The sequence below is a fragment of the Nycticebus coucang genome, chromosome 1, assembly GCF_027406575.1.
Source record: "Nycticebus coucang isolate mNycCou1 chromosome 1, mNycCou1.pri, whole genome shotgun sequence".
Taxonomy (NCBI): domain Eukaryota; kingdom Metazoa; phylum Chordata; class Mammalia; order Primates; family Lorisidae; genus Nycticebus; species Nycticebus coucang.
Window position 1 is genome coordinate 76,165,220 of NC_069780.1, and position 26,371 is coordinate 76,191,590.

Here is a 26,371-nt window from a genome sequence, read left to right on the forward strand (position 1 = left end):
AATCAGGTTCTACAGTGAAAAATAACATTCACACGTAAGTACTGTCGTGGCTTATGCCAAGTACTACTCCGTTAACTTTTCCAGCACTGATTTCAGCATTGTTGTATTCTCATATTGGCCGACCACAAAGATTCAAGCATATCAAGACTCTCGCTCTTCAGTCTTGGTTCCTCTCTCCTTTTTTGGTTCTGGGACCCACTGCCAGTTGTGTCTAGATTTACCAATTTGTCTGTCTGCCATTCTGCATCCAGAACTAATTCTGAGACAGAAAGTGGTCAGGTAGTCAATTGTTTAGTATCAGATCTTACTTTCCTCATCTGTAAAGTGGAGATACTAATAGTGACTCCTTAGCCCAGGGCCTAGCACATAAGAGAGAGCTTAATCATTATTATTAGCTATCATACCTTCTGTTACCATTCTTTTTTTATATTTGTAAATTATTTTTTTATTTCAGAATATTATGGGGCACATACATTTTGATTACATCATTGGTTTTGTATATTTAAAATGAGAGTTATAGTGTGTCCTTTCCCCAGAAAGTGTGCAAGGTATCCACTGAGTGGGAAATTACCCATCCCTTTCTCCTCTTCCTCCTGACTTGGAGCTCACTGATATTTTCTTTCATAAGAGCATTTAGGTGTTGATCAACTAGTTACTTAGGAGAATGGTCTCCAATTCCATCCAAGTGTGATCATTCTTTTTAACAAATTCAGTCTTATCCCTGATATTTATGCTTTTACTCAAAGACCATAATTATATTCTCAGTTATTTTTTTCCCTTGTAGATTTTCCAAAATCACCCAACTGAACAGCTATCCATAAGAGTATGCATACAGACTGGCCAAAAGTATTCCTTAAAGGACTGGGACTGTGTCTTCTTTTCTTTTTTATCCACTACAGAAACTAGCAAAAATGTTAGCAAAATCTTTAAAATAATTTACTTTGATTTAAATTGCATTAAATTTTTCAAAAGTTGCTTTTTCCTTTTTTGATGTGAATTTTTAAAAATCATGACAGAGTAATGTAGAATCCCCATTGGAAATTTCCAAAAAGAGAATATGAAAATCAGAGTCAGCTAAAGAAAAAAATGCAAAACTGTTTGGCCCTAGCTTAAGGACATGTGTAAGAGGAAAAACAAAACAAAACTTAAGGCAGAAGGATTTTCAAGATAATGATTTCCTTTGTGCTCAGTGATTCTGAAAACACTGTAATTGTTATTTGGAAGTGAGTCAGGATTTTAAAATTTGTTTTGGAAGTGTATAGCGAACAAAAATCAACCATTGATGTTTCCTTGTTTGAATAAAATACATTTAAATCCATAATAATATTTATCCAAAATTCATGACATTGAAAAAATATTTGCTTTAATAACACAGCTGTTTGCTTACAGTGTGTGATGGGTGACAAACGTTTTTAAAGGTTTTGCATCCTGTTAACACCACTTAGAACCACAGATCTAGAGTAACACATTTTGAGGGAAAATTTTGCTGTTGAACGGCCACAAACATGTGAAACTCTATTCAGGAGTTCATGGAACTGAAGCGGAGAAACAGAAGTACCACAGTAAAGTTTAGGCCTTCTCCCTTACACCACAGCTTCCTGCTGACAGCCCCCGTGCAGTTCTGCCTCTGTAGGGAAGGGTGGCAGGTCTACAAAATCAAACAAACCAATCATTTCCTTGCCAATAGTCATGATTAAGATGTTGGGCAGCAGTTTGCACCCAGGCTCAGTTTCTACTAGACATGTGACTTTAAGCAAGATACATTTCAGTGCATTTCACATCTTCATTAATTCATTCATTTAATAAAAGTTTTTGAAGACCAACACAAGAGATCACTTGAGCTCAAGAGTTTTGAGACCAGCGTAAGCAAGAGCAAGACCCTGTCTCCACTAAATATAAAAAAATTACCTGGGCGTTGTGGTGGGCAACTTTAGTCTCAGTTTCTCAGGAGTTTGAGGCAGGAGAATCACTTGAACCCAGGAGTTTGAGGTTGCCATGAGCTAGGCTGACACCACATCACTCCAGCTTGAGTAACAGAGTGATACTCGTCCCCTCAAAAAATAAAAATAGTTTTCAAGCACCTGTGTCAGGCACCATGTTGCACATTGAGGATATAATTAATGGTGTAGAAAAACAAATACAGTCTTTGAGATCTTGGAAAAGTAGTTCTATGTTTTGCGTAGAATTGGAAAGAAACCCAAATAGCCAACACAATTCCATAAAATAAAAACAAATCTGGAGGCATCGCTTGACCAGACTTCAGATTTTACTACAAATCTACAGTGATCAAAACAGCATGGTATTGGCAAAAATAAAGACATAGATTTATGGAACAGAACAGAGACTCTAGAGGTGAACCCAGCCTCACATTTCTATCTGATCATTGACAAAGCAAACAAACGTGTACACTGGAGAAAAGAATCCCTATTCAGTAAAGGTGCTAGGAGCACTCGTTAGTCACATGTAAATATTGGAAACTGGACCTGCACCTCTCACCACTTACAAAAATTAACTCATGATGGATAAAAGATTTAACTTTAAGACACAAGGTGGGTACATTGACTCATACCTGTAATCCTAGCACCCTGGGAGGCTGAGGCAGGTGGATCGATCACCTGAGCTCAGGAGTTGGAGACCAGCCTATGCAAGAGCAAGAACCCAACTCTAATAAAAATAGAGACTCTAATCAGCCATGGTGGTGGGCATCTGTAGTCCCACCTACCCAGAGGGCTGAGGTAAAAGGATCATTTGAGCCGAAGAGTTTCAGGTTGCTGTGAGCTACGATGCTATGGCACTCTACCCAGGGTGACTGACTGAGGCCTTGTCTCAAAAAATAAATAAATCTAAAACACAAAGCTATAAAACCCTAGAAGAAAGCGTGGGGGTGGGGGGGGAGGAGAGAAAAAAGAAAAGAAAAGAAAATAGTGACTAATTCTCACATAAATTGGATTTAATTTTGACCAAAGTACATTATTTGAACAATAATTTTTAATTCAACTTATTAATATGTTGTTTAGGATATTGCATCCTCATTTATAAGTGAAATATGTTTGTAATTTCCCTTTATAATAATATATTTTTTCCAATTTTAGTATCAGGTATATCCAGATGAAGTAGAATGATTTTGAAGTATTTCTTCTTTTTCTATTGTGTATAAGATTTGGCATGATCTGTTTTTTGAAATTATCTTCTATTTTTAGTTATAAAAATAAATATTCTCTATTTTTTGAGACTTTGAAAAAAAAATTTAACTGAACCTCAGAGTCAAAGCATTCTATGATAGACATACTGTTATCTGACAATGTGAATGTTACTTTTTTGCATTATTATTGCTCAATATTTCATTGCAGCAATCATCTAATTTCTTTTCCGAATGTATTTATCTTCATTCGTTCTTTATGAGGTTTTTGTTTCTAGTCTCTATCTTAAACATTATTGTTATTTAAAAAAAAAAAAGAAAGAAAGTGTGGGGGAGAAACTCTTAATCTTATCAGCCTTGGGAAAGAATTTATGAAAAAGATTCTGCTGGCAATAGGAGCAACAACAAAAATTGATAAATGGAACCTGATCAAGTTAAAAATTTTCTGCACAGCTGAACGCAATCAACAAAGCAAAGACACAACCTACAGATTGGGAGAGGATATTTGCATGCTACGAATCCAACGAAGGGCTAATCTAGAATCTACAAAGAACTCGAGCAAATCAACAAGAAAAGGGTAAACAATCCCATGAAAAACTGGGCAAGGGACATGAACAGAAACCTTTCTCAGGAAGACAGACAAATGGCCAATGAACACGTGAAAAATTCTTAGCATCCCTAATCATCAGAAAAATTCAAATAAAAACCATTGTGACATATCACCCAACCCCAGTGAGAATGTGACATATCACAAGTTTCCACAGCAACAGATGCTGGCCTGGGTGTGGAGAGAAGGGAACACTCATGCACTATTAGTGGGACTGCAACCTAGTCCAGCCTTTATGGAAAGAAGTATGAAGATTTCTCAGAGAACTAAAAGTAGACCTATCATTTGATCCTCTAATCCCATTACTAGATATATACTCAAAAGGAAAAAAAGACATTTTTCCATAAGGACATTTGTACTAGAATGTTTATAGCAGCCTGGTTCACAATCACAAAGATGTGGAAACAACCCAAGTGCCCTTCAATACATGAATGGATTAATAAATTGTGGTATATGTATACCATGGAATACTATTCAGCCATAAAAAGATAGAGAATTTGTATCTTTTGTACAAATGGATTTGGAGAACATTCTCCTAAGCAAAGTATTATAAGAATGGACAAGTACTCAGTACTAAATTGGAAATAGTAAATTAACAACTACATGCTCACGTGAGAGAAAGACTCCATTAAATTCAGGTAGCAGGAGGGGGGAAAGGGTTTGGGTAACTTCCCACCCAAAGAGTACATTGCACATGGCACACTTCCTGGATGAAGGATACAGCTACAACTTAGACTATAACTTTACAAAAGCACACTATGTAACCTAGTCATATGTGCCCCCAGATTAATCTGAAATCTTAAAAAAAGCAAAGAAAATATTTGTACCATATATCATAAAAGGGCTAACATCCCCATATATGTATATATAGAGACTATATATATTAAAAGTCTTTTTTATATATAGTCTTTGAGGCAGACACCATAGATCAGCCAACCAATGCTCATTGTCAACCCCTTTCACTGCTACTATTCCAGCCCAACACATCTTAACTTCTTTGACATCTACCTGAATTGTGGATGTTGTTAATATCTTACCTTCTGCAAGAACTAAATGTAACTGAGCTTGGGAGAAAATATAAAACATCAAAGTATGCGAGGCCTCCCAAAGCCATGACGGGAATAGGCCATTGTGTACATAGTATGACAATGGGAGAACCACAGGTTGTTTCAACCCCAAACATCTCCCCTACAAAAGCTTCTATCAATGGAGGGGGTGCAAAGCCTGGGAAATCCCATCTTGTTCTTCCCGATTAACAACAATTTTACACCAGCAAAGCTAGGTTAAAACAAACATCAAGGGCAGAAAGAAATCACACATGAGTGAGGATGTCATCCCTCCCGAGAAAGCAAGAAGATCAGGTTCATATAATTTGCCTTGGTAATGGACTGTACATAATACTGACAGCATGTCTGTGGCAAAGAAAATTTGTTACTCAATGTGTAGATTGTTCTCTTTGAATGTGGATGTTTTGCATTGCTTTTGTTATCCTGTCAAATTCTCTAAGTTTTAGTTCATGTCCATTCTTCTTTGGAAGAGTACTGGAACGCCTGATGTCACATGGGGAAGAAAATAGACCTTTAGGAGGAGTTGAGGACCATGGGAACAGGTCTTACGCAGGCAGAAAGAAAGATTCAAGCCTGCTTTCTTGCCTTCCTTATCTTGGCCTAAACCTGATAAATCCAAGTAGTTAATAACCAAGGTAGTTAATAATAATCGAGGTAGAAGGGAATAAAGAAAGTCTATGAAATGAGTTTTGGGGGAGGTGGTTGTGCAGGGAAAATTGAAGCTGGGAAAAAAAGGATAGAAAAATTGATCACATTGTCTGGATTAATATTTCTCTAGTTTTCAATCTCTTTTATTATTCCCCAATATGGGTAAAATTTTGCTTAACTGTTGAGCCTCATTTCAGCTGGACTACAGGTGTGAAGGGAAGACTCATGTATCAGAGAACAAAACGACTAAGATATATACGTATATATCATAAGAGACTTATTACAGGGATTTGATCACAGGTAATTGTGGGATCTCGTTAAACCATCTACGTGAAGCTGTTGGCTCTGCATCTGGTGTTGTGAACGCTGAAGTAAGCAGGACAGGAAGTTGGGTAGGGAAGATGGATATGAAGTGAAAGAGAACAAAGACCCAGTGGAGCCCACGGAGACCAACCAGACCCTGCTGGCTTCTCACTGCCTCTAAGCTTCAATTTTGTTGTCACAATGTCCTCACAGAGTTAACCATGCATGTGGTGCAGTCAGAGAAACCAAAAAGGATCCAGCAGGAACAAAAAGAGCTGCAGGCTTTTCGTGTGCCGGCCAGAAAAATGAGCCAGAAGATAAATGATAATGGGCTTGAGCAGCAGAAGCACCTGGTGCCTCTGGATTGACCTTCCAGACATAAAAAGAATATGACTACCTCTTCACCTTTCCAATCTTGTGTGAGTGGTCTTTTATGGCCCCCTAACTCAGACGTATGCAAGGAAGGGGCTTCTGGGAAATGCAATTCCAACTTAGCTAGGTTTATGCAATACAAATCTGCCACAATTCATTTTTCAGCAGTAGTTCTAGATTATTAAGTGAGGGAGCAGTGCTCTAAGACCATCACAGTGGCAGCAGTTACAAGGGGGTGACTCCAAGAGGATAGTACAAGAGCTGGGGCAGCATGGTATAGCTGTTCCTCCTCTGTAGGAAATTGAACTCAGAGTGCAAACTCATTTACTTGTAACTTGGAAGGAAGTATTTCCTTACATGTATGTGTAAGCACAACCACGGGTATGAGCTAGCAGAACCATGTCCTTAAGCTTTCTTCTCCATCTCCCACCTCCCTGCTTTATTACTCAGATGACTACAAAATCCTGGGCCCAAGGCAGTCTTCCCAATTCCCCACACCTAAATAATAGATCTGAACCCACCAACCTAACAGTGTACACATTTAACTCTCCTGCTAATGGAACGAAGCCACTTTCAAAAAGATTTCTCGTGCTTAATGATAAAAGAAATGTTTTTAATAAGAAGAATGCAAAAATTAAGGTACTTCTGTGTCTTGTTAGGGTATAGAAAGCCTCAAATAATTACTATTCTCACAGTAACAGCAAGAACAAGAACAAGTTGGATAAGCTAAAAACTTAAGTTGTTTTAGAAATTATCAAAAAGCTGAGGAATGAACACAAATGAACTTAAAGAAACTCAAGTGAACTAAATTCCCCAAAGGAACAATTCTTGTAAGAGAAGGAAGACCCACGACTGCTTTTATCCCTGGTAGAACGACATTAGGCAGAGTGAAGCTGCCACTGACAGGAGTGTAGAAAAGCTAACCCAACCTTCAGCAAGTTGTGGATGGTTATACGTGGGCTGACGGTACAGACAAGATGCCTGAGAAACCCTAGCCAGGAGATAACTGTATATTCACTTGCTTTGGGTGTGATATGGAAGGCTGGGGTAGAAGAGGAGGATTGGGAGAGATACTTGTATGGTATACTGAGGATTATGCAAGAGCAAGGGAACCACCGGTGAGTGTGGAGTGCAAGGTCAGAAAGCTCAGGGTAGTACTGAACCTTCACTGAGTACAAGGCAGTGGCTCACCATGGGCAGACAGGAGAGCTGAGTAAAATCCCCCTTCAGTACATAAAATCCTCTTGGCTGAATCCAAAGTCCATCAAAGAATAAGGACAGAATAGCAAGGTGAAAAGATATTTCTTGAGCCATAAAAAGCCAAGAACAGGGATACAGGATTAAGAGAACTCCCCCAGAGACTGAAAAAGCTGGTGGCTGTTCTGTATGGCAGGTAAAGATCACTAGATTCTCATATCTCAAGCCGTGCCAACAGGAAAATACTAATCCTTCCCTCAAAACATTTGAAGACAGAATTAAGCTGAACTAATGAAAGCTACCATAAACCTAGAAATAAGTCAATTACAGATTAGACTTTCTGCTCTACCTACTTTCCAAACCTGGCAGTTGAACCCAGGAAAGCCAGAGTAAGGGTCCTTCAGAGGAAAAAACACACCCTTTGCTAAAAATAAATAGTATTTACTTCTACCTCTACTGTTATTTTTCCACATTATGTTGGTCATAGAGGGGGAAAAATAAAAGCTATGTGAAGAAGCAGGAAAATGTGACTTCAACTCAAGATTTAAAAAAAATTAGAAGCTGACCCACAGAAAATCATTTTGGAATTAGCACCCAAACCAGAATATATTAAGAATATGTGGAGAAAATTAAAACATGAATGAACACAGAACCTGACATTTCTGCAAACAAGTGATAATTACAAAATAGAACAAAGTGGAAAAGGTAAAACTGAAACTTATAATGCCAGAAATAAAGAATTTATTCCACAAGGTTAATAGCAGACTAGACAAGTCTAAGAAAGAAGTATTAAAGATGAATCGCTTGAGCCCAGGAGTTGGAGGTTGCTATGAGCTGTGATGCCACGGTACTCTACCAGGGCGACAGCTTGAGGCTCTGTCTCAAAAAAATAAAATAAAATAAAATGCATATCGAAACTACAGAGGGTAATTGAATAGTTTTACTACTAGAATAGCCAATTCTAACCAACCTGTACAGGATTTAGTAGACAATCAATACTGAGCTTTCTGGCAACTAAAGTTAAGGGAATGTTCATTATTTTTCCTGAAAGAAAAGGTTTTGACACATAAAGTCTTGATAATACATGAATAAGGGTAATATCTCAGATTAGCTACCTGTCTCTTTAAAGCTAGCTCAAGGTCACTATCTTTATCACCAAAAGCTTCATCACTTGCAATAGCCTCCTATATGTGCACTCTGCCTCTACACTTATCCCTCCTCCAATCTATTTCTTAACTTATAATCAAGAGATTTACAAAAAATGCAACTATGACAATGAACAAAATACAGACTTCATAGCATGGTAAATAAGATACTACATAACCTTGCCCCTATATATCTCCATCTCAAGGAGCCTCCTACCACTCCTTGCTCAAAGTCTTATAAAATCCAATCGTTAAACTGTCCTTGTATATGATGTGTTACGTAAAATTCCCGTGCCATGTTCCTATGCTTGCCTTTGTCCAAAATACCTTCTCTGCCTTTCATATTCTGAATAACTTATTCATCCTTTTCAGACTGAGCTCAGGCATCCTCTTTTTCAGATATGTTTCTTGAATCATCTCATCCCCACAGCAGCCAGTGTAGACACCTGGCTTAGAACTTAGCATATTTTTATTTCATTAGCACATATTTAATGGAGCCTCTGCTATTCACTCTGTTTTAGTTCTTAGAATACATCAATTAGCCAAAACAAACATATGTCTTAACTTTATGTAATTAAATTTATTAGTTTGTCTCATCCAGCTAAACCACAAACTCCATGAAAATAAGTCATGGATTTAATCTTTGTACCCATAGCATGAAGCACAGCACCTGGCGTATAATAGCTGCTCAGCATTCTTTATTTCTTTGGAAAAGCAATCTTTATTTCTCATGGGGTTCAGCCTGCAGGGTGGCGATTTTGACAGGCTGGGAAGCAATAGGTTTGAGCGTACACTTCATACACACACGCAAAGGCTAGGGGAGAAAGAATTATGCTGAGCAGGTGGGCCGAATATACATATTTAACAGCGTATAGGAGGATTCATGAATATTTATGAAAGAAAACACATAAAAGTGCACAAATGAGCTTTGTACTACTTCATGGGATTCATGGTCAGAAAAATGGCAGCATTAGAATGATCTACGGTGGAGTTTTTGGCCCTCTGACATCAAAAGATGAAGGAGAGAACATGGAAACTCACTGAACATTCTCTGTCGATTGACCAGAACCATGCCATGTTTGGTGGTCTCTTATCAGGAAAGAATGCTGGTCTGTTGTAGTGCTGAAACCCTGCAAGGGAGGAGCAGCTTTCACTGAAATCAGGGGTGGCGAAAGTCATTCCAAAGGCTGGTTCTAGTTAGTCTTAGGGAAGAAAGCCTAATGGGGTTAAAGTGTGACAAAGTATGTCTGACCTCCCATCCTGCCATGGCTGCGAACTCAGTTTTAAAGTTTCTCTGTGGTCCCCTTGGCCAGGAGTAGGTCTGTTCATTCAGTTGTGGGGGTTTAAGATTTTGTTTTTATTTCCCATTTCCCCCTCTTGGCAGATCTATGCCAGAGGCAACATCAATGGCTAAGCTTTCATTTTATCCTATCATGGCCAGGGTGGTGTGATTACCTGCCTTGGGTCCATCCAGGGCTTCAGTGGGACCCTTATGGCCAAGGGACTTAGAGCCAACTAAGTATTCTAGGCCAGATGGGGAAGGAGGTGGGCAGGCACTCATTTACCCTTTAAAACCTGTTAAGCAACAAAGCCCCAAACCAGAAGCCAAAAGCAAAGTTATAAAATATTCGTAAGCACTAACCTATTGTAATCTCAATTTTAGATGCAGGTTTGTAGCAATTAGCTATATAAGACATAATCATTTTGTTAAAACCACATGACCTAAGAAATTTAGAGACTGGGTATGCCACAATGCTTTTTGCAGTATCTTTAGTAATCTGTCCTACGGTGGCCAATGAATTTCTTTTTCTTTTTCTTTTTCTTTTTTTTTTTGAGACAGAGTCTTACTTTGTCACCCTCCATAGAGTGCCGTGGCATCACAGCTTACAGCAACCTCAAACTCTTGGACTCAAAGCAATTCTCTTACCTCAGCCTCTATTGTAGGTGGGACTACAGGCGCCTTCCACAGCACCCAGCTATTTTTTAGAGATGGGGGTTTTGCTCTTGCTCAGGCTGGTCTCAAATTCCTGAGCTCAAGCAGTCCACCCACCTCAGCCTCCCACAGTGCTAGGATTACAGGTGTGAGCCATCGCACCCAGCCTGAATTTCTTATTATCTCTACTTGCACAAACTCTGTAACTGGGAACAATTATACCAGGAGGCATATATCACTTGATATCTTGATAACCTCTCAGTAATTATTTTTAAGTCTATGGGAAACAGTAATTTTTCCATGATTGGGATAGATGGAAAGGGATCACATAATGGCCCAGGAGGCAAAATCCTCTATTATGCCAGAGATTTTGGCCTGTCCTTGGTTTGGAGGATCTGAACTAATTCTATTCCTGAAAATTAGCCCTACAATCTCAATGCCCACTTCTGCAATCACCCCTGGCCCTCGGGAGGGTGTCTGTATAGTTTCAGCAGCAGGGCACTGAGAATGGAAACAGATCAGACCTGGTGGGATTCCAGATTAGGAAGAGTCACAGGTTTTGTTGAATCATCTCTAGTCATCAGAATACCATGATTTTCTCAGAAGAAGTAAAACAGAGAGAAATAAATAACAATAATATGACAATTCCAGAGAATTTGTGTCTGAACAGAAAAAAGGAAGCATATTCATTAGGGAGTCAACTAAAAACATCGTGAAGAAAATCATAACCTGATTTTTCTTTAAAGATTTGTTGTAGCCAAAGCCTTGGTGTGTGTCACACTTTATGGGGGCAAGACATGATTGCAAGAGGGACTTTACCTAACAATTGCAATCAGTGTAACCTGGCTTATTGTACCCTCAATGAATCCCCAACAATAAAAAAAAAAACCTCAAAAACAAAGGTCAGGGCTAGAAATTGATAGTAGATGTGTTATAGGTATTTTTTTTTAAACATAATTTTTCTTTCTCTTCTCTCAAAGTCTGTAGTTAAGAGTATTGCACCACTGTCAATTTCTTAGTTTTCACAGATGTACAAGACTGTGTACGATGCTAGGTAAAGCTGGATGGAAGCACATGGGAACTCTCTATACTACTTCCTAACTTTTCTGTAAATCTACAATTATTTGGAAATAAAAGCTTTAAGAAAGAAAAAACATTATTTTAGTCCTTTGTTGATGCAGTGTCACGTAATTAATTCTTGTTTTGTTTGATATTGGGTTAGTAATCTTCATGAGTATATCAGCTTTTTAATTAGCTCCCTGGAAGTTTTTACCTAGTCCAATCAGAAATTTGTATCCAAGAGTACTTATCAAAGTCTTTTCCATGAATTTTCTTGAAGAAGAAAAAGCCAATTATAAATCACTTTTTGAGAGGAATCAAAGTAAACCAATAATTGTCAGCAGATGACAAGTCTTAGAATTGTCATGTTAAAGACACAATTGAGGGGTGGTGGGGAGGGGCCAAGACGGCAGACTAGGTGCAGCCTGAGCTCCAGGAAAGGATCAACGGCTGTGGGGAGAGGTTCACCTGTAGAAGAACTGCCTCCAAGGGAGCACTGTGAATCATCAGATGTGATGGAGACTCCAAAACCAAGAGAGAAAGAGGCAGGATGATCTATAGCACAAGACTGCAAGGTACCTGAGGAGGGTATCCACCGCAGAGGAAGGGTTATGGAAGAGATCCTGGGGATCCACAACCCCAGCAAACACGTAAATCTGAGCTGCCAGAGGCTCTCCACCACAACAGGCCTCGGAGCTGATTGGGGAGCTACTTGGAGACTGGGCAGCAGCATCGCACTACAGAGTGGGCACAGTAGGGTTCCAACAACTTTGCTGTCCCAGGTCACAGTAACAGACACCAATCTGTGTTCTCAGCCCCAGAGTACCCAGGCTACAAAGGGGTCGCCTCCACTGCCACCAGCTCCCTATTACCTGTGCCAGACCAGGGGGAAAGCAAGGAGGACAGCTGCTGTTGTTCACAATGTGACTGGGTGTCATGTACCCGCCAGCCTCCCCCTCACACACCTCCTGGGATTACCCAAGCTTTGCAGGCTCTCACTATCCCTCAGCACCTCCCACTACCATCTTGCCATCTCAACGGTGTTGCTGCCGCCCCCTGAGTGGCACTCTACAGCTGCCATGCCCTGACTGGAGCTGAGGGAACACCGTGCATCATCACTCAGGGCCCACTACCCACAGGTGGCTCAGCCCAAGGAGTCAGCCTGCTGTTGGCTGCAGTCCTGCAACCTGCCCAAGCACCATCCAAGACCCCCAACCTGTGCAGGGTAGCAATCCATGTCTCAAAGCACAGAGAGAGAAAGAAAATTCAAGCCCCCTTAAAAAGCGGGATTTGAGGCCAGGCGCAGTGGCTCACACCTGTAATCCTAGCACTCTGGGAGGCCGAGACAGGTGGATTGCCTGCGCTCACAGGTTCGAGACCAGCCTGAGCCCGAGCGAGACCCTGTCTCTAAAAATAGCTGAGTGTGTGGTGGGCTTCTGCAGTCCCAGCTACTCAGGAGGCTGGGACAAGAGAATCACTGGAGCCCAACAGTCTGAGGTTGCCGTGAGCTACGATGCCACAGCACTCTACCAGAGGCAACAAAGTGAGAATCTGTCTCAAAAATAAATAAATAAAATTTAAAAATTTAAAAAAGAAACAAGGGAGTTTGAATGTGCTAGAGGAAGACCAAAAACAGAAAGACTAAGAAAGAAAATTCACACCCCTTTAAAAAAGGAGTTTGAGGGTGCTAGAGGATGACCAAAAACAGACGTGGGGGCAACATACAAGAGTCACTGGAATTCACCATAGAATTTTACAAGGAGGCCAACTTAGACAGGTAGGTTTGAATCTCAGACTCCCAAAAAGAGAGAAACACCATGGGACCACCGTGCAAAGCCTCTGTAAAGCACCCTGTTACAAAGACACCTCTCTGATGTTCAACATGCTTCTTCTCTATGCAAATGTGCAAAGAAGCAAGCATTCCCCATACTTCACAGTCTCGTCAGGGACAGCAACTTCCAGCTCTCCCAGAGGCCCAGCCCCAGTACAAGAAATGTCCCTCAAATTTCCCTGGAGCAGCCCCCCAACAGCTTCTCCAAAGGTGCCCGTGGACAGGCCTTGCCAGAGTTTAATCCTATTCCTGGCACCCCTTTCAGTATGCCTAAGGTGCTCACTAAAGAAGCAGACACACTGGTCTGACCTGGGCATCAAGGGGTCTAGATGCCTGCCTGAAGCTGCTGCACTCGGGGCGCCACCACGCATACAGGCCTGCTTCACCCCCAGCCCTCCTTCCAAGAGGCTGGCCAAACCAGCAAGCTGATGAGGGCCACTCAAGGCCATGGGGCCCAGCAGCTCCGTGGAATCCCGAATGGTAGAGATCTGGATATCCAGGCTCGTAGGTGGTAACTAGCAAGTTAAATTGACCGAAATCTAAGGAGTTTATCTGGGACTGAGAAAGTCCTTTGTGAGAGTCAGAAATTCACATTTTTCCCAGGAAACAAACTCTGAGCTGGTGGCTTCATCATCATCTCCCATAATCCTGAAAGGGGCTGGCAGGGACACACCTGCTGAGAGGGTCTGGGGAGGGGGTCCTAGGGGCTGTGGGAAGAGGAGGGCTTGAGATAGCAGGAAGAGTAAGAGGGGAACAAGGAAGAAGAGTCAACTCTAAATTTTTCACATGTGCTGTTTTTCTCCAGGTTTTTCTAGTTTATGAAATTTCTTTGTTTAATTTGAAATTATTCCCCTTAAGGGAGGCTAGAAGAGACTCTTCTTTTAGAGGACTTGAAATACTAATTATAGAATGATCTACATTGCTTTGGGGGAGTTTAATAACATTTTTTTTATTGAGCTTACAGATAAATCAATCTAAATAGGTAAAAAAAAAAAAAAAAAAAACAAAAAAAACCTCACTGTGACTAGCAAAGTTTTGAATCATCCCAGGTTAGCTTTATCTAGGATCTCAAACATTTACAATTTTTCCATAGTTCTTAAACATGTGAGCTGCGGGAGTCACTAAGGCAGCATCAGAGATTGTCTAATAGACCTAAGACAGAGGTCTATCAGACCTCTTAGAAGTAAGCTTTCCTATAACTGCATGCCCCTTATGAAAGTGTTGTGTTGAGTGCCATTAGCATGAGGGTCCTCGCAAAGCTCTATGGATCAGATGAGTCCAGCTGGACTAGGAAGGCTCCTCCTAAACCTGGGGTCAAAAGGGATGGTCCTTTCTGGGGTCTGGATGGAGGGAACTGAGAAGACTGGGAAGCCCTCACCCTAAATTCAGGATTGGCAAAGACATTCCTTCTGGGGTTCAGATGGAGGGAACTGGGACAGAGACTGGGAAGAAACCAGGAAGAAATGAAGGGGAGGGGTAAAAAGAAATGGTCTCCCAAGATTTTCATCCTTAAAGCAGGAGTTCTTACCTCCAAGGGAACTTACCAGAATTCCTCCCAGCAAGCAGAGAATCAGCTGAGTTGTCAATGGGCTGGTGCAGCCATCAGTGATCAGATCGACTTCCAGTCACACTGGGAGAAACTGGCATTCTCCATGGATCCCAGCCTTGTCACTGATCATGTCACCTGAAGAATGACAAAGTTCATAAATTTGGAAAGGAGGGCGTTCTTTCTCATAGAGAACTACACCCTGTAGGGTGGTCTGTTGCTGGGAAGGGTGGTCTGTAGGGTGGTCTGTTGCTTCTGAAGCAACAGTCTCAGACAGAAGCCGGGAGCACAAACATCCTCAGCATAAGTGCTTATGAGTTGAAACGAATCAAACGGTGGGAGAGGACATGTGATAGATACAGCTGATCAGTAGGAACTGAGAAAAGAAAGACTAATTCAGAACTGCCTGTGAACACAAGCCACAGAAGAAGACTCTCAGGCATAGGAAACGCAGAACAGCTCTGGAAACCATGGGCAGATGAAGTGCAGAAACCAGACCTTGCTCCCTGCACGATTTTGCCTAGAGCAGCCCTATGTGGAGCAGCCAGAAGTAATTTCAAGATCACATAAGTGCTGAGTTTTCAGTGGTGGCAGATCCCTGCTGACACCCCGCCTGAGGATGTTGGATTGCTCCCCTGTATTCCAAACCAGATGTCTTTAGATGGCAATCTACTTTCTCTCACCTTGGGGTGGCCAGAGGGGAAGTGGATTAGAGGTAGGTGGGCAAGAGGGTGAGGGTTTTAAAAATTATATTCCATGACTGATTGCCTGAGATTATGTATGAGGTGTGATTATAAAGTAATGAGAACCATTTTCATGTGCGACTTGTCTTATGTTTTAATCACACCTCATATATGGAATGTGTGTCATTTTATACAATGTTTAAAAATTACCACAGGCTCAGGGTTGTGGCAGGAAATGTTAAAATTGTTATTGAGTGGTCTTTTTGCAGGGTAACTGTGCTCTGGTTTCTCTTCAGAGAATGTATGTAATCCTAAAACTATAAAGAGTCTTTTCTTATGAGAATATGTAAAAGGAAGAGAGAAATATTTATAAAGTTGTGGTTATCTAAACACTCCATAGGCTTTTGGCAGTTCTTACAAACTACTTGGCAATGATGATAAATTAAACTTTTGATAAATATATAATGAGCATATATTTGGGATTAAAGAGAGGAGTTAATTAAAATGATCAAAATGAGAATAATGATTTATATACAAGACAATCATCATAATTTTTATAAGCATTTGCCATTATTATCTGAAAGTCATCTAACTGAATCTAGGGTAGGGACTGAACAGATACTGAAACACTAAGCTGGCCGGGGAGGTGGCTCATGCTATAATCCTAGCACTGTGGGACACGGAGATGGGTGGATTGTTTAAGCTCAGGAGTTCAAAAACAGCCTGAGCAAGAGCAAGACACCATCTCTACAAAAAAGTAGAAAAATTAGCTGGGCATGGTCGTGGGCACCTGTAGTCCCAGTCACTCAGGAGGCTGAGACAAGAGTATTGTTTGAGCCCAGGAGTTGGAGGTTACAATGATGAGTCATGATGATGCCACTGCACTGTAGCCAGGACAACAGAAGGAGACCCTGTCTCATAAAAAAAACCAACCAAACAAAAAAAAAAAATGCTAAGCAGAGGCTTATATGGGCTTTTTTTTTTTTAAGTTCATGCTGTTTCTAAAAAAATCCTTATTGCCAAGTAAGCAAGAGCATAACTCCATTTTAAGAGCCTAAGATTTGAAGTTTAAAACATAAAATGCAAAAGAAATAACACAAAGAAAAACAGTCAGTTATGGGGTTTACAATAATTGGATTCTGTTCTATGGGCACAGGAAGCTAAATTTCTTGTCTATCAGTATTAGACCCTGAGGGACAAATATGGCCAGCCCAGCATGAAAAGTACAAATGCCAGCAGTGCTACAGTTGCACCCAGCAGACTATGGAAAGGAGAATTCACAGAGCCATTTTATCTGGAGTGTGTAATTTCAAAACAATATAGAGTGGTTTGGTAGTCCTCAAACTTTATGTTTCCCAGAAATCACCTGGGGTGCTTATTAGAAGTGTAAGTTTTCTCATTAAGGATGAAACAAGAATATGCATTTGATTCTAATGCAAGTCGCCTTTTGACTATATTTTTAAAGTAGCACATAGAAAGGGAGGAATTCTTACATAATCGTGATTTGTTGTTATTACTTTACTACAAAACCTTATAGTGATAAGACCGAGATAAAGAAAGGTTCAGCAAGATATTTTATTTGGGAAATAAATCCATTTTAAAATGTTTTCTTTATTTTTGAGTTTAGTCTTTCTTTAGAGCCTAATTATTTGAGGGGATCTATATCCTTCAGGGTATATAAAAGAATGCAGTGGGAACTTAATTTTCTCTAGACTATGATTGATGATTTGAAAGTCATGAAGAAATAGGAAGAATAGCATAGTATAAAATTTAAGGTTAAATTTTCAAAGCTAGAGGTTATAATAAATAATCAAGATGGATAGATCGGTGTTGCCGGAGGGTAATGATTTGACATGGAAACCAGGTTGGTGGCATTCATATTTGTACTGATCTAATTTGAGTATGCAAATATAGACTCCTTGCTGAGAAGCCATTTTGCAAATTTTGCCCAGAATTGCAAATGTGAGCTCAGAATGTACTACTCCCTCAGCCTCCAAGGGGTCTGTGGCTGAGCCAGTCCCATCTGCCAGGGAATTCTACCACTTCTGTAAAAATAACAGCTGCCACTTCTCCAGTTTATGTTGATGTGAAACTCTCAAGCGAAATAAAAGATTGGGCTTCATTCTGGGCTTCATTCTACTTTGATAAAAACTTTCTCATGCCATATTTGTAATGATTCCAAGGTGGGGGAGGGGTTAAAATAATTAATGAGAAGAATGCATTTTTCAAAATTCCCATTTGAGTTCTTAGACATTTTATTACAAATATATCTGTAACAGAGAAACAAGACCTTATTTTTAAAGACTTATACTAATATAAAATGGGATCGATAAATAAGGTACTATATAAGCAAACTCAGAAAAAAAAAAGGCTAATGTTTACTCCAGTTTAAGTGTTATATTTCCACAAAATAGTAGCTGTGCCTGCAAGCTATTAAGGCTGTTGAAAATATCTTTATGAAAATGACATGAGGAAAATGTCTTCCTTTCCAACATCATCACTAACGTGGGAAAGAGAAAACCACATGAAAAGAAAGATGCACAATCATTGCTAGGATACAAGAACATATAGCTTGAAAGGGGAGAGTAGACAGGGTTACCTGGAGTTGACCAAAAATTCTTCCTAGAAGCAGTGAACTGAATCTTAAAAATATAGATAGGAGTTGTGGAAAAGTGCATCCAATGCAAAGGGACTATCATGGTTATTAGAGGAGCTAACAGTAGTTTGAAAGGTTACAAGATCAATGTGATAAATGTCAACATTAGCAAGGTGGACAGGAATAGAGGATGGTAGTTCAGGAGCTGGGTCTGATTGGAAATGAAATGAGAATCACTGTGGGCAAGGCTTCAAATAGCTCTGTAGGTCGTAATAGCTCAATAGTATGTGTTGAGGACTTCAAATAGCTCTGTAAGTCATAATAGCTCAATAGTATGTATTGAGGACTTCAAAATAGATCTGTAGATCATAATAGCTCAATGGTATGTGTTGCCAAGATTGATAACTATTGCTCCACAGCATCCTTTTTGATTTAACATGCATATTATATTAACATATGAATAGTCAACATTTTGATGTGGGGGGTTATGTATATAATATTATAACTCAAGCAAAATTTCTTATCATTACCACTGCACTCATGCAAACAATTATTGTCATTGTAATTGGCATAGCCTGTGTGGAAGAGATGTGGCTGTGAGAAAGGAGATGGAGGGTCAGGTACAGCACTGCTCCAGTAGTCCTGGTTATAAATCTAAAGCTAGGCAGCCTCGTGGGGCATGAATGTGAGGAGATGGTCGTAAGACAATGGAAGGAAGGCATACGTGACAAGATTGATCACAGATGCAAGAAGAAGGGGAAATTAAGGGTAGCTCAGAGGTGGTTCGAATGACAAACTGAGTGTAAATTTTCCTCCCTAAAAATATTCAGATCTTATGGGAGGTCTAGCTTGAGTTCTTTGAGGTTTCTCCATACTTCCTTCCAGAAAGGTTGTACTAGTTTTCAGTCCCACCAGCAGTGTAAAAGTGTTCCCTTCTCACCACATCCATGACATTATTCTTAGTAAAGCATCACAAGAATGGAGAAGCATGAATCCCATGTACTCAATTTTGATATGAGGACAATTAATGACAATTAAGGTTATGGGGGGGAGCAGAAAGAGGGATGGAGGGAGGGGGGTGGGGCCTTGGCGTGTGTCACACTTTATGGGGGCAAGACATGATTGCAAGAGGAACTTTACCTAACAATTGCAATCAGTGTAACCTAGCTTATTGTACCCTCGATGAATCCCCAACAATAAAAAAAAAGAAAGAAAAAATAAAAAATAAAAAGACTAAAGAAGGAAAAAAATAAAAATAAAAAAAAATATTCAGATCTTATGCATTTGTCATGGTTAATTTTATGTGTCAAATTAACTAGGGCCAAGGAGTGCCCAGATTAAACATTATATTTCTGTATGTCTGTGAGGGTGCGTATTAGTCCATGTGGGGTGCTATAACAAAATACCACAGAGTGGGTAATGTATAACCAACAGAAATTTATTCCTCACCACTCTGGAGGCTGGGAAGTCCAACATCAAAGCACTGGCAGATTCAGCATCTGGTAAGTGCACACTTCACCATCAACATCACCTTCTTGCCATGTCCTCATGTGACAGGAGAAATTAATGAGCTGCTAGGACCTCCTTTATAAGGGCACAAAGCTCATTCATGAGGACTCTGCCCTTGTGACCCAATCACCTCCCAAAAGTCCCCCAGCTCTTAATATCATCACCTAAGGGTTAGATTTCAACATAGGAATTGAGGGGGAAAGGCAGACACAAGCAGGGTGTTTCCAGATGAGACTATCATTTGAATCCATGTACTCAGTAAAACAGATTATCTTCGTTTGTGTGTGTGTGTGTGTGTGTGTGTGTGTGTTGGGGGCCATCATCCAATTCCTTGAGGTTCTGCATATGGAAGAAAAAGTGGAAAAAGGAGATATTTGCCCTTTTTACTTCCTACCATGTGTTTGAGCTGGGACATCTATTTTCTCCTTCCTTTGGACTAGAATTTATATCACTGGCTTTCTTAGGTTTCCAGCTTAAATATGGTAGATCATGAGATTTCTCAGTCTCCACAATCATATGAGCCAACTCCTCACAATGTGTGTGTGTGTGTGTGTGTGTATGTATGTTTGTATCCTATTGGTTCTGTTTCTCTGGAAAACAATAATACCCCATTCTATCAAAACCAGTAGAAACACACTTCTTCCACATTTCTGGCTGTTCCAAATAGATCCAAAGCTGTTCCGAAGATCTCTTTCTTCTCACTATCCAGAGATCTTTACCGACATTTCTCTGTAGTACTTACTGTTTCTAACCATTTGCTGAAATGATGCATATATGAAGCTGTATGGTAAGTGCTCCATCAAAATCTTTTCCACATCTAAGACATAAAATTCTGTTTGGTAAATAAATGAAAACTTATACCCATTATGCCTCTTGGAAGTTTCTACTCTGAGATGTAGGTTCAAAGCCAGTGTCTTTAACTTGTGTGTGTGTCATAGGCCCTGTTGGCAATATGGTAAAGTTTACAGATCCCTTTCAGAACAATGTTCTTAAATATATATAAAATAAAAATATATAGTTTTACAGAAGAAACTACTTAGAACAAAATATAGTTATCATAATAGTTTTGAAAACAAATGTGTACAATAATACAATGTGATTTCTTATTAGTGTGTTAAATAAGAAAGTACATTTAAAAAATAGGCAAATTTAAGATACTTTTATTTTTTAAAGACTTTTCAGTGGGGAGGATGTTGTTTAAGATCTTTGAAAAAGCTAAATGTATACTATGTTGGATAAAAACTGATTTCAGTTTTTTGTTATTATGTAGTATTTGTTACAGATGTTGAAAATCTTGATTTGCAAAGATAAATTTATGCAAATGGATTAAAGCTTTCATACCTACTTTAAAACACAGGAACAGCTTTTGTCAAGAAATGTCTGAATTCTCCTTTTTTTTAAGTTAAACTCCAATTATGTAGTTTTTCTGCCTTAGACTAATAAGTGCCTCTTTAGGACGATCATTATCTTAATGCACTTTATATCAAAAAGAAAAAGAAACAATGGTTCATGGTTCAACTTTGATGCCATTGAGTAAAATAACTTGTAAAGCCTTTTGGAATGTTTCCAGATGTTTGCAAATTTCTTCTAGAAATTGACAGAGAATTTTGTATCTCATGGTCATGGAGTAAAGCATCCCTCCAGCGTTGATAGTTAACAAGGATGTTCCATATTAGCAGCGTAGGCAAGAAAGATTGTATATTTCCAAGAGAATCTATCTGGTGACATTAAAACCTGTGTGCTGTGTTCAAAAGGCCCTCCTTGCCTTACAGACAGCAGTTAAGAACTCTTATTTAAACTATCTAGTTCTGCAAAATTTTAAGACACAATAAAAATGACTCATATTGATCAATAAATAATTGTAGGTAGGAAATATTGTAAAGCAGCATAAGTGGCTGGGATGCCACTGTGAGAATATGTGACTTCGTATCTGGTAAAAGCAGAGTTGATGAATAGCTGCCCAGCAACACTACCATATCTAGTCATAAAGTTTGTGATTTCAAGTGATGTTTCTGCTTTAGGAGTAACAATAAATAGGAATGATATTTTTGCATTATACAGAACATCTGTAATGTAATATGAAAATATCTATGTCTTTTTTTTTATATCAAAGTCACAGGCATACTGTTGCTTGTTACCTACATTCATAATTGAAGGATAGTTAGAGCTAGATATCATAAAAGCATAATTTTTTTCTAAGTTCATGAACCCTCCAAATTTTCTTCCTTCCTTCTTTTCTTCCTTCCTTTTTCTTTCTTTTTTTTTTTTTTTGTTTGAAACAGTCTCACTCAGTCATCCTGGGTAGACTGCCATGGCCATGGTGTCATCATAGCTTACAGCAGCCTCAAACTCTTGAGCTTGAGCAATCCTCCTGCCTCAGCCTCCCAAGTAGCTGGGACTATAGGCACCCATCACAACACCCAGATAGTTTTTCTATTTTTAGTAGAGATAGTCTCTTGCTCAGAGTGGTCTCTGAACTCCTGAGCTCAAGGGATTCACCTGCCTCAGCCTCCCATAGTACTCAGATTGTAGGTGTGAGCTGCCGCACCCAGTCATGAACCCTCTGATTTCTGACTTCTATCCACAGAAGCCATATGCTAAGGGTAAAACTGAGACAAGTTAACTTTTGAAATTCCAAAGGTAAAATATCAAATGTAATGCTCCCAAGGTTAATGTATCCAAACAATTTCATTATCTAAACTACCTTTAGGAATGAAAGGAGCTGAATTAATAATTACACAGAAAAATGTGCTCTGAATGGGATCATTCTGGGAAAACTGAGACATTTGACTTTGTTGTCCAAGGCTGAAAGAAGATAACAAAGGAAAAAATATATACCACAGCAGTCAAGAGTGGCTTTATTTTGACAACCATCCTCTTTTACAAAGAATCACAGAATGGATAGTAATTCAAATTCAAATTAATGTTTAGAACTTTTCTTTTTTTTTTTTATTAAATCATAGCTGTGTACATTAGTATGATCATGGGGCACCATACACTTGGTTCATAGATCGTTTGACACATTTTCATCACACTAGTTAACGTAGTTTTTGGTTGCCCAGGGTAGAGTGCTATGCCGTGGCATCAAAGCTTACAGCAACCTCAAATTCTTGGGCTTAAGTGATCCTCTTGCCTTAGCCTCCCGAGTACTGGGACTATAGGCTGCTACCACAATGCCCAGCTGTTCTTAGAGCATTGAGCTTGCTCAGGTGTTGCATGACCGGAGAGATTGTTAGTCCCTGACCACCTGGGCTTAACGGGAGCACGACATCAGAGAAACTGTCCAGATTTTTACCTCCGAACAAACAGGCTCTGCATATGCCTCAGGGGGAGCCCAGCTCTCCTTTTGCCTCTGTGTTAGCAAAAGCCATTTTTAACCCTCTACAAACTTGCCTTGCGTGGCTTATGTGGGACAGTTTAACCCACACTCAGGCTGGTCTCAAACTCCTGAGCTCAAGCAGTCCACCAATTGGCCTCCCAGAGTGCTAGGATTACAAGCATGAGCCATTGTGCCTGGTTTAGAACTTTCTACTTATATTTTAGCAGATGTAACAAGCCATAGCCAAAAATAAAACAATTTTCTCCTACATGTAAATGATCTAAAGTTTTTTGACAGAATGCAAAATTTGCATTTGTTCAAAATGCACTTGCTATTGCAAATTTATCTGGGTTTGAGCAAATTATCTTAGCATGCAAGTCTAAATTTTTAAAGTATTTTAAAAATGATTTTTTTTACTCAATTACTGTATCATCTCCTATTGTAATTCATGATTTTATGATGAGTGCTGTATGAGTTCCGTATACAAGAAAAGTAGGATAGGCATGAAAATGGCAGCCATTTGCTTATAACTCGGTGTTAAAGAGCTTCAGTTAGCCATGTAGCTAGAGATTTTCTGAGTTTGACAATTTCCCCTGCAAGCTCACCAAAATGTAGGGTCCTGGTCCTCCTAGAGGCACAGGTGCAGGCCAGAGATAAGCCTCTGCAGCCTCTGCAATTCTTCACGAGAGCCAAAGGAATCTCAGAAGGCATCATAAAGTCATAGTCATGGAGAGGAAAACTTGAGCAAAGGAGAGATACCAAGGAGGAAAAGAGGAAAGCACTGTTTTTGTAAGTCTACTGTGTACCAATGTTAACATATGACAGGATTTAATAATAAAACTGTAAAGCGGCTGTTATTCTTCCTTTACAGTTGAAGTTTAGGATCAGAAGAATTGATTAACTTGCAGAAGGTCACAAAACCAGGAAGCAGCAGAGCTGAGTTTCATTGCAGTGCACTCTCTGCTGCAGACTGACAGCTCCGCCCAGTTTGAGAAATCAAGGAGGAAGGGACACTTACCATGACCCACTCTTCCCTGGGAATAACACGTACACCTCCTTCTGAATCCAAGATCTAAAGACAGTAAGGAAGAGAAGTAAGGAGGCTTGAGTCCTTGGGGAAAAAAATACTCAAGTCCTTTGGGAATCTAAGACAGGGGCATTAAGGTTAAATAGACTCTGTTACAAATGTTACTGGGTTATAAGAGCTAAGGGTCGAGGCTTTTCCACAGCCCAATGCTATTCTCACTATGATGCAACACACTCGTCAGGTTTTCACCCTACATGAGTATCACGAGATGATTTGTACTCATCATAACACAAATTGTAGATTCATTGCAACATGTGTAGAAAACATATGCTTAAAATATTGTTTCATCAGTTCTTCCCCATGTCCATATTCCATCCCACATTTCTGTAACGAGAGCTGTTTCTGATTAGCAAAATTAGCTCCCCTCCCTTTGGATTAACATGTAACACAAAAGCCTTAACTAGAAGATAAGACTTATTGCCCTTTTTGAGTAAAGAGCTTTCGACAGAAATCATGGTTAATTGGAAAAGTTTCCCTTGAGATATAAGCCAACCAAAAGGGGAAGGGGAACATGTGCTACAATGAAAAAATTATCAGAAATTTAATATTTTATCCTAAAAGGCACCATAGATTTAATGTGTGACAATGGTAATTATGCGGTTTATATTTATCTATTATTTTTCTGTAAAGATACTTCACAAATGTAAATAAGATTACATTTCCTTATTTTCTTAAATAACTGAAGATGGAGGCTTCATTCATTCTTCCCTTGATTAACCAATTTTTTTAGCATTAATAGTTTTCTAAATGTCAGTAATGTTCTAGGCACAAAAAATATAGACATGAGTAAGACACATGCCCTCCATCATGGAGCTCACAAACTAATAAGAAATACAAAAATGTTCTTGAAGTACCCAGAGTTTGATCTTCAACTCTCTTATCAGTAGAAGTCAACATAGACATAGCCACAGCGTGTAAAAAACAAACAATGGATTTTAAGTTAAAAGGCCAGAGTTCTCACCTCACTTCCACCATTTATCTCCATTAACATCTCACTTAGAGCCCTTTGTTAGAAATGATAGAAACCAACTCAAACAAGTTTAGGCAAAAAAGAAAAGTTTATTAACATATATGTTTGGTGTCATATTTAAGATGTAAATATTCCTAGGTTCTCTTAAAACTTGTATTTCCTCTACACTGCTTTCCCAAGTTCCCAGATGTTTGTGATGGGCAATGAAGGTAATGATAAGAAGGAATAAAACAGGGAGAACAATGAGACATAAATCCATGCATGTTAGAGTGTAAGAGAGAATTTTTTAATTCGTCATGTGAGTTCTTCCAAAATAGGAATGGGGAATTAGGAAGCAGATGAAAGTGGGTTTTTAAAAATAGTTCCTACGGGCTATGAATTGATACTTAAGAAACCAAGGATAAGATTAGAATTCCTTTTAGATTGCCTTTTATATGTTTCTTTATGGTTCTTACAAACTCTGGATCAAGCGGGAGCCCTATTTTCATCAGAGTTATATTGAATAAATTCTTTATTCGTTTTCAAGCACTGCATTTCAATAAAAAAAAATCCAACATGTGCCCCAAGCTCTATCACAGACGTTAGTCCATCTTAGGGACCCAAAGTCAGAGTCCTGAACTTAGGACTCCTCAAGAGTTCTCTTCCCTCTCTGGCTTCTCTCTCTCCCCTCCCCCACCCCCATTCTCATGGAAGGACCCCTGGCTGACCCAGGTTGGGTAAAATATTCACTCCTACTGCAATTATTTATAGGAAAGGAGTTTATCCCTTTGAATCTTTCAATCATCTAGCAACTTGTTGCTTTTATTCTCTGTGTTTTTATTTGGCTAGCTATAAAATGATGATGACAGTAATTAATCAGCCTTAGCATAAGCTGATCGAAATATTTAAATGAGTAAATACAGATAAAAGTAAATTGGAAGTAGTAAAGTTCTCTTTAAGTGCAGAGAACAAAAGCAACACATTTGTTATTTATCAGAATTAGTAACGTGACACTGACTCCATCTTCACCTTCTTTCAAACAACCCTTTTGATTTATAACCAATGTGAGTGCTTTTTGGTCCTCAAGTGATTGGATCAGGACTCAAAAAGGTTATGTTCTCTTTCTCAGAGCGGTGTTTGTTATTTTTTTTGGAGCCACATGAAGCTCTTCTCACAAAAGCACTCATACATTCCTGCAACATTCTGGCCCCATAGACCCACTGACATCCCCACAAGTGATAAGTAAGGAATCTCTTCTCTAGCTCAAGACACAGAAGGCCTAGTGACCTCCAACTCTTTTCTCCATTAGAGAGAAAATAGAAAAGTAATGTTTAATAGAGTTCCCTGCTGCAAATGAATAAGATCAGAAAGTCAGAGGCAC

General features: G+C 39.3%; 1 long non-coding RNA gene across 1 annotated transcript in view; it reads right to left on the bottom strand.

The window, feature by feature from the left end:
* LOC128589637 (uncharacterized) overlaps window positions 1-24,024 on the bottom strand; it is a 77,324-nt gene extending 53,300 nt beyond the window's left edge. Inside the window, exons 1-2 of the long non-coding RNA XR_008381114.1 lie at window positions 23,973-24,024; window positions 14,846-14,985 (exon numbers count right to left, since the gene is read on the bottom strand). This is a non-coding gene — a long non-coding RNA (uncharacterized LOC128589637). The remainder of the gene's footprint in view (window positions 1-14,845; window positions 14,986-23,972) is intronic.
* Between the last annotated feature and the right edge of the window lie 2,347 nt (window positions 24,025-26,371).